Raw genomic sequence first — 7,407 nt, 5'->3', positions numbered from 1 at the left:
TGGAGCTATTACAGACAGCTGAATCAAGGAAGCAGGATTTATGGTATATGCCTGGACAAGGAGGTGGGTTTAACTAATCTCAATAGGACCAGCTCTGTAGGAGAGCAGGCTTTAAGCCATAAACATCCAGGAGGAGAAAGCTACAGTGGCTGTTTTCTACACACAGTGTCAACAGTTTCACTATGACAGAGGAAGGCTTTATCATCCTTTTGACCCTCACCTTTGGGTAGGCTTTGTCACACCTGTGTGTCTGAGGCATTGGTCCTTGGCATGACCATCACCATGTCAACAACACACATTCATTGAGGACTTCACTCACTCCCTACACTGAGCAAAGCACAAGCCTACAGGAGCTCACTTTCCCATTCTTTCTACCAACCTGCACAGTAGGTACTCCCACACTGGTATGCTGAGGTGAGTACAAGCAGGACTTTTCTAGCTAGGCAGGTTTTCCAACACCTTTCCTGAAAGGGTTGCTGCTGATGGAAACGGGGGGGGGGGCAGGAGTTACAAAGAAACTAAAGGTGATAGCGGAGGAGCCAGGCATTGTTAAGGTGCCAGAGGTGATGATGGACTCATAAGTGAAAGGGGAGCCACAGGGGATGAAAGAATTGAGGATGGTGATAGAACTGTGAGTGATTATGGAGCCAGGAAGTGAAGATGGAGCCGTGAGTGATGGAGGAGACAAGAATGTTGAAGGGATCAAGTGATAAAGATGAAGCCACGAGTGATAGCTGAGCCAGGCTAAAGGAGGAGCCAGGGATGGTGGCATTGGAGCCATGTGTGGTACAGTCATAACAGATAGAATAGCTGGGAGTAATAGGAAAGATGGGCTTGTAAATTAGACCTGGGAATCTGAAAATAGAATGGCACCTGGATGAGAATTTACCAAGGGCATCTTACTATGTATTATTATTTTTTAACCTGAAGAATCACTTGCCATGGAGCCTGTCAAAGAAAGGAAATCTATAGCCAGTCTTTTGTTCCCTAGGGTCCTATTCTTGTGTATTAATCCTATGTTCAAGTAAAACCCTGCACGTCTTAGCTACTTTATTCCTAATAGCCCAAACTAGAAACAACCTAATAAACTTCAACAAATGTATGATAAAATAAGCTACAGCCCACTCATATCATGAAATCCTATTCATTAATACAGTAGAATGAGCTACTGACACAGGGAGCCATGCTGAGTGAAACAATCCCAAAGGTTATGTCCATTTACACAATTATCTTGCAATGATGAAATTATAGCAATGGGAAACATATCAGTGGTTGCCAAGGGGTGTCAGAAGGGTGCGAGGAAAGGAAGCAACCTGGTATGATTGAAATGGCAACAATGACATCACTGGGAGATGCTTGGAGGGGAGATGGATAACACTAATTGGTGTGGGAAGACCCATCTTAACTGTGGGTAGGACCATTTCCTAGGTAGGAGATACTGGCTGTATAAAGAGGGGAAGGAAAACTTAACATGAGTGTGCCTATGTTCATTTGCTCTCTGCTTCCTGATTGTGGGTGTGATGTGACCAGCTGCTTCAACCTTGACTTCCCCACTATGATATCCTGTATTCCAGAACTGTAAATCAGTTTTAGCTGCCTTTGTCAGGAGAGGATTGTATAACAGCAATAGGAAAAGTAAGGAAAACAGATGGGTGACCAGCTTTGGGCATATGTAGCTCATCATATGTAGCTCCATGAACCACTGAGGGGAAACAGGCCCAAGTCATCTCTGCCACTGTGAGAAAATGCTTACCTGTCAGCACAATGGCTGCTGTTCAACAGGCATCACCTCCCAAAAATCCTGCTCAAACAGGATCACACTGCAGATATGACTCAACTATCACCATCGCATCAGGGATAGAAATATTTTCTGTAAGAGTTGACCAGTAAACATCTGCTTTGTGGCCTTTTGGTCCCTATTGCAACTGTTTTTTTTCCAACAACTTAAAAGTAGCCATAAATCATATGTAAAGAAATACTCATGGCTGGGTTCCAATAAAACTTTATTTACACACTCAGGCACTGAGCTAGATTTGCACCATAGGCTATACTTTGCAACTCTGACTTCTCTTTATTGCAGTTTGTACATCATGTCTATATCTCTATATCCCAAGGGTCTGGGTAATAACTATTGGCAGGTTAAGGGGAGCACCTATTTAGGTGAGGACCACACAGAATCCCAGAATCTGGAAACCAGCTTGGACAGGTTACACTGGCCCCTTAGAAAAGCTTAGGCGAATGTGGTCTTGATATGAAGGATGCCAGAGTCTTTATCCTTCTTTATACTCTTGGGGTAATCAGATCTGAATTGCTTCTTGATGTTCCAGGTGTGGATCTAAAAGGAAAACAATCAACAGAATATGGCTCTTGCCTCCCCACAGCATAAGATCAGAGGGCTAGTGAAAGCTCTCCCTCAGTCCCTCAGGGGCCCTCTGCAAAGCAGCTTAACTTCAGCTCCACAGGAGAGAATGCTTGCCTACCTTCAAGGATTTTAGTCAAGGTGATTGGGAGAGTCTTGCCACGAGGTCAAACCCAGCCATTTTTTTTCAAACCTCATTCCTTCCTGAGTCTTCTGCCCCCACCCTCCCAGCCCCATGGCTATATCTGGTAGAAAACCCCTGGAGAGACCAGAGTAGGGCTTGAAGAACACATTCAGGACCAAGTTCCTTAGCTGCAGCAGACAAAGACATGGGAAATGACTCAAATGCCAGGAAGGAAGCTTAAAAAAAAAAAGAAAGAAAGAAAAAGAAAGGAGCCCATTTAAAATAAGAACAAAAACTAATGAAAAGCAGACTAACATGGCCAGGAAGACATGTGACATCAGCACCAGGGATTTTCCTATTAGTGATGCCAACCCCCACTCAGAGGACAAGTAATAAAATAGGTTAAATACTACCCTTTGCCCACCCGTAGTGTCTTTTATTGAAATGGGAGTTGTCTACAAGGCCAAGCCTTTATGGACTCCTTCATGCCTGGTAAATTTGTACTAACTGAATTCACTTAGGTAACTAACTCCCAGAACAGGTGTCCTGTCCCCAATCCCTGTTATCAAATGAAAATGGTATTCCTCTGTTGTCTGTGCCAGCCTCTTTGATGTTCACATCAAATGGGTCACAGTTAACTCTTGTGTCTGGTATCTTTAGAGTACTACTGCATCTGTGAGATCCAGCCACACAGCTGGATATGGTTAAAGGTAGCCTACCTCCTCTCCTTGCTGAATATTCCACTCTGTGAATAAAATCCACTTTGCTGTGATGAGGTTTGGACAGTGGATTTTGAAGCATTCTGTTTAGTGAGACAGAATCCTCCAGCCCCCTAAATTCAGTCTCCCAACTGAATTTCCTGAACTGCATTGCAAGAAGCAGGGGGTATTGATTAGTGAGCATCACACCCCTTCCTGCTCCCTCCAGCCAGGAGGAACCTCCTACAGAGAAGACACATGTGATGTTAGCTCCTAGACACCCTGTATATCACAGATGTTTTTCCCCAGTAGAAAGCAGGCAGGAAGGTAAGGAACACTGCATTCAGCTCCTCTGTTCTCCTACACAAATCCAGCTCTGCATCCAGAGTCACTGTGTCTTTAAAATACCCCCAGAGGCCTCCTTGCTCTTCTCCCTTCAACTCTCAGCCACAAAGATTTGTGATAAAATAGCTATATTCTCAAGTAGTAGATGAATGGCTTAAAGCCATTAAACCAGTTTTGGACAAGTGTTGGAAGAAGAGCTTCTATAACTTACATGGGTTCGTAGAGTCACACAGTTAAAAGCAGTGTTCCTGGAAATATACCAGGCAGGGTGAGAGATACAGTCCTAGGTCTCACTCCTACCTGGGGAGTGTAAAAATCTCATAGACTCATTTCTGTTATCATTCGCATGCTAAGCCTCTTTGCCTCCCAGGTAAGAATGTATTGAGTGTTTGGCCGGTATGCTAACCACACAGACAAGGATAGTGACTTTGTGTCCTACTCTAGCCAGCCTCCAGCTCCCAGCACAGCTCACTGCTTTTCTAGCATGGAATGTTCCTCCAGAGAAACCCAGAAATGGTTTTTTTGGCTTAGAGGACAAAGAACTCTGAAGGGGATGACTTCAGAGCCACTGCCTCCATGCACTGTGCTCCATCTGGGGTCCTCCCTACAGGCCCACAGCCCATAATTATCACAGAGAAAAGCCCTCTGGATGTGGCAGCTGGTAAGAAGCAGCTATTTTATAAACATTCTCTAAAAGATTACCTAGCTTTACACAGTGGATAGTGACATACACTTGACTGGAAACCTAGGCGGCTTAGAAGATACAAATACAACAGCCTCCTCTCCTCGAGTTCAGGCTCACTTCTTGTGGGGAGAGTTCCTGCTGAGTCTTCCCACAAGTTTCTCTTCCAACACAAACATGTCCATATATGTGCAGCCCTGCGCTGGCCTACTTTGTCACTTGGAAATGTCTTGGAGGGTGTCCCTTATCAGCCCCCACAGCAGCGCAATTTTTTTTCTAAGCCTGTATGCAGTGACCTCGTCTTTTTTGTGCATATTTTGGCTATTCCCTAGAACTGCTTTCTTTAGAGGAGTTGGGTAAAGTGTTTATTTTCCTTTGGGATTTGGTATTATTCTTGTGGAAATGTGATGCATGTTTGTAAAGGCAACTGTCTGTGAAATGTGTCGGCATGCTCCCCACTGTGAACTCTTTTTTTTTTTTTCTCAATTTGTCATTTATCTTTTGACTTCATTTATGGTATGTTTTTATTTCCAGAGCATTCTAATTTTTATCTAATTAAATGCATTATCCATGTGCCTTTTGGCTTCATGTTTGTATTTTGCATAGAAAAGAATTTTCTTTCTCAGCCACACATACAAATAACAATAATAAGAGGATAGAGAAAGGTCCATCTTTTCCTTTAGTATTTCTACAATATTATTTTTCTTAAATTGTTTTTGTCGTTATTATGTCAGAGTCTACTTTGATTGATGGGAGTAGATTACAGATAACTTAATTTTATTCTTGATGACTATTTAATTGCCTAAGCAAAGAAATAATGACTCCTGCTCTATTGATTTAAAGTACTATCTTTATAAAATTATGAGTGTATGTTAGCTCTGTTGTTTGGGCTTTTTTTTTTTTTTTTTTTTTTTTTTTTTTTTGGTTTTTTGTGACAGAGTTTCTCTGTGGCTTTGGCGGCTGTCCTCCTGGAACTAGCTCTTGTAGACCAGGCTGACCTCAAATTCACAGAGATCAACCTGCCTCTGCCTCCTGAGCGCTGGGACTAAAGGTGTGTGCCACCACCACCAGGCTGGGACTTTTTAATCAATCTGTCTTACTTTTATATACCAAAGCACCAAATTGGTTAGACTTCTCTATGTATCTGAATAGCCTCTTTATCTAATTTCTAATATCTTTTAACCTTGTTTTTCCATTGTGATTCCTCCATTAAAAATTTCCATACATAAAAATTAACATATCTAAAGATGTTCAGTTTTCAATGGGGGTTACATCTCCCCCAAAAGTAGCAAATAGGTCAAGGTGCGAGGCACCCAACCTCATAGCTCAGCAATGGAGTGCTGCAGCTCACAGCTGACTGGGGACAGGACTCCTTGTATTGATCAACATCCCAAGAGAGTGTTGATTAGATTGCCTAGGACTAACCCAGGGAAAGGGACAAGGTCAGGCCTCTGTGGGTGGTGTTTTCCACTGAGTGTGCATTACGTTCACACCCCTGCAAAGTCAAAAACTTGAAAGCCCAGTTTTAGACAACCATAAATATATGTGTTGTTTGTGAAGATATTCAAATGCTGCAGTGCTGGATTTTCAAGCCCCAATCAACATAGTTCTATTGTGTTTTAAGATTTCTGTCATAAAGAACACATATGCTTTCTTTGCTGTTGTTATTTCAACTTTTTAAAACTCTTCCTTAACTTACTGCCATTGGCAGGACCTTTTTCTATTGTATTTTCTGATTGGTTTCAGAATTTGTGGACCAGAAGTGTACGTTTTTGTGGCTTTTAAAGATTTGCTTTTCTTTTCAGCTGCTCCTTTGAGTGTGTGGATGTGCACACGTGAGTGCAGGGGCCTGAGGATTTCAGAAGAGGACGGCAGATCCTCTGGAGCTAGAAATACAGGAGGCTGTGAGCCACCTGACATGGGCGCTGGGAACCGAACTCGAGCCCTCTACAAAAACAGACTCTTAACCACTTGTCCGTGTCTCCAGACATTTATGGACCAAAGTTAATTGGAGTTTTGCATACTGGCCTTGTAATCAAGGACCTGGCTGTGTAGTACATAACATCTTATGTGTTTTCAGTCTATTCCAACCCTAGCACTTCCTCTGCTTTGAAATCCTTAAGCTTCACATTTCTGCACCACTTTGGAATGGTGTGACATGCCATTCCTTTGCAACTTTGCTCCAGGCTATAGTGAGACTGTTCCAGGTCTTGCTGTTAGGCTTGTCTTTGTTTTTTAAAAAAAACATAAAATAGTTGTATCATATTGAGGAAGCAAATATATTTCTTCTAATTTAACTAATGGCTTGCATGTTTGCTTCTGGTTTGTTTGTTTGTTTTTGAGGCAGTCCTCAAACTCCAGGTATTTTCCTGCCTTGGCTTCCCTAGGTCCTGGGACGTAGATGCTGGTCACTGCACTCAGCTGAATTTTTCAATTTGAAATGAGTTCAGTTTTATGAAACGCTTTGTTAACCTCTGTGAAAACCATGGTGTACCTTACTCTTTGACTTAATAATAGCTGCTGTTATCAGAGTGTCCCATGTCAAGTTACCCTCTGCCAGCTATAATGAGTAGGACAGTTGATGGCTTGCAGCCACCTCCCTCAGAACATTCACCTCAATCAAAGAGGGTCCTCTTATCCAGAAAGCCCTTGCAGGTGGGAACATTCCAAGTCACAAAGTTGAATGTCCCAAACAGACCAAGACTTACCAAAATATGCCACAGATTTCATTCTTTTTTTTTTAATCTGAATAACAAAGGGATGTGATTCCTCTAGTTTAGTGATGTGGGAAGATCCTGAAAATGAATCACCACTGCAAAGAGGAAACTCCAGGACCACTTCCCTGTTCTCTTGGAGGTCTGTTGAAGCTTTGATGAAAGAGTCTCTTCTAACTGCAAGGCGAACAGTTACAACCACGTTTCATGACAGAGCTGGGTAGAAATCTGTTTTCTAAATCCCCTTGTTGGAATCAAAGTTGTTAAGTGCCCTGCTTCCAAATTTAAATGCCCTATTTTTTTCTATGCATCCCCACCCCCTCAAGGCAGCTACAGATGTGCCCATTTCTATGCAATATCTGAAGTTCTTGAATCTCTGCTCAGCAGGCTACTTGCAGACTGGGTGAGTTCTTCTCTAGTTGGGGTACTCTTCTATGGGTAGTACAGCCATTAGGTTGTATTATGAACCCAGAAAGGAGACAGCC

Source organism: Phodopus roborovskii, unplaced genomic scaffold, assembly GCF_943737965.1.
Source record: "Phodopus roborovskii unplaced genomic scaffold, PHOROB, whole genome shotgun sequence".
In the NCBI taxonomy this organism is placed as follows: Eukaryota; Metazoa; Chordata; class Mammalia; order Rodentia; family Cricetidae; genus Phodopus; species Phodopus roborovskii.
This window is presented reverse-complemented; position numbering follows the sequence as displayed.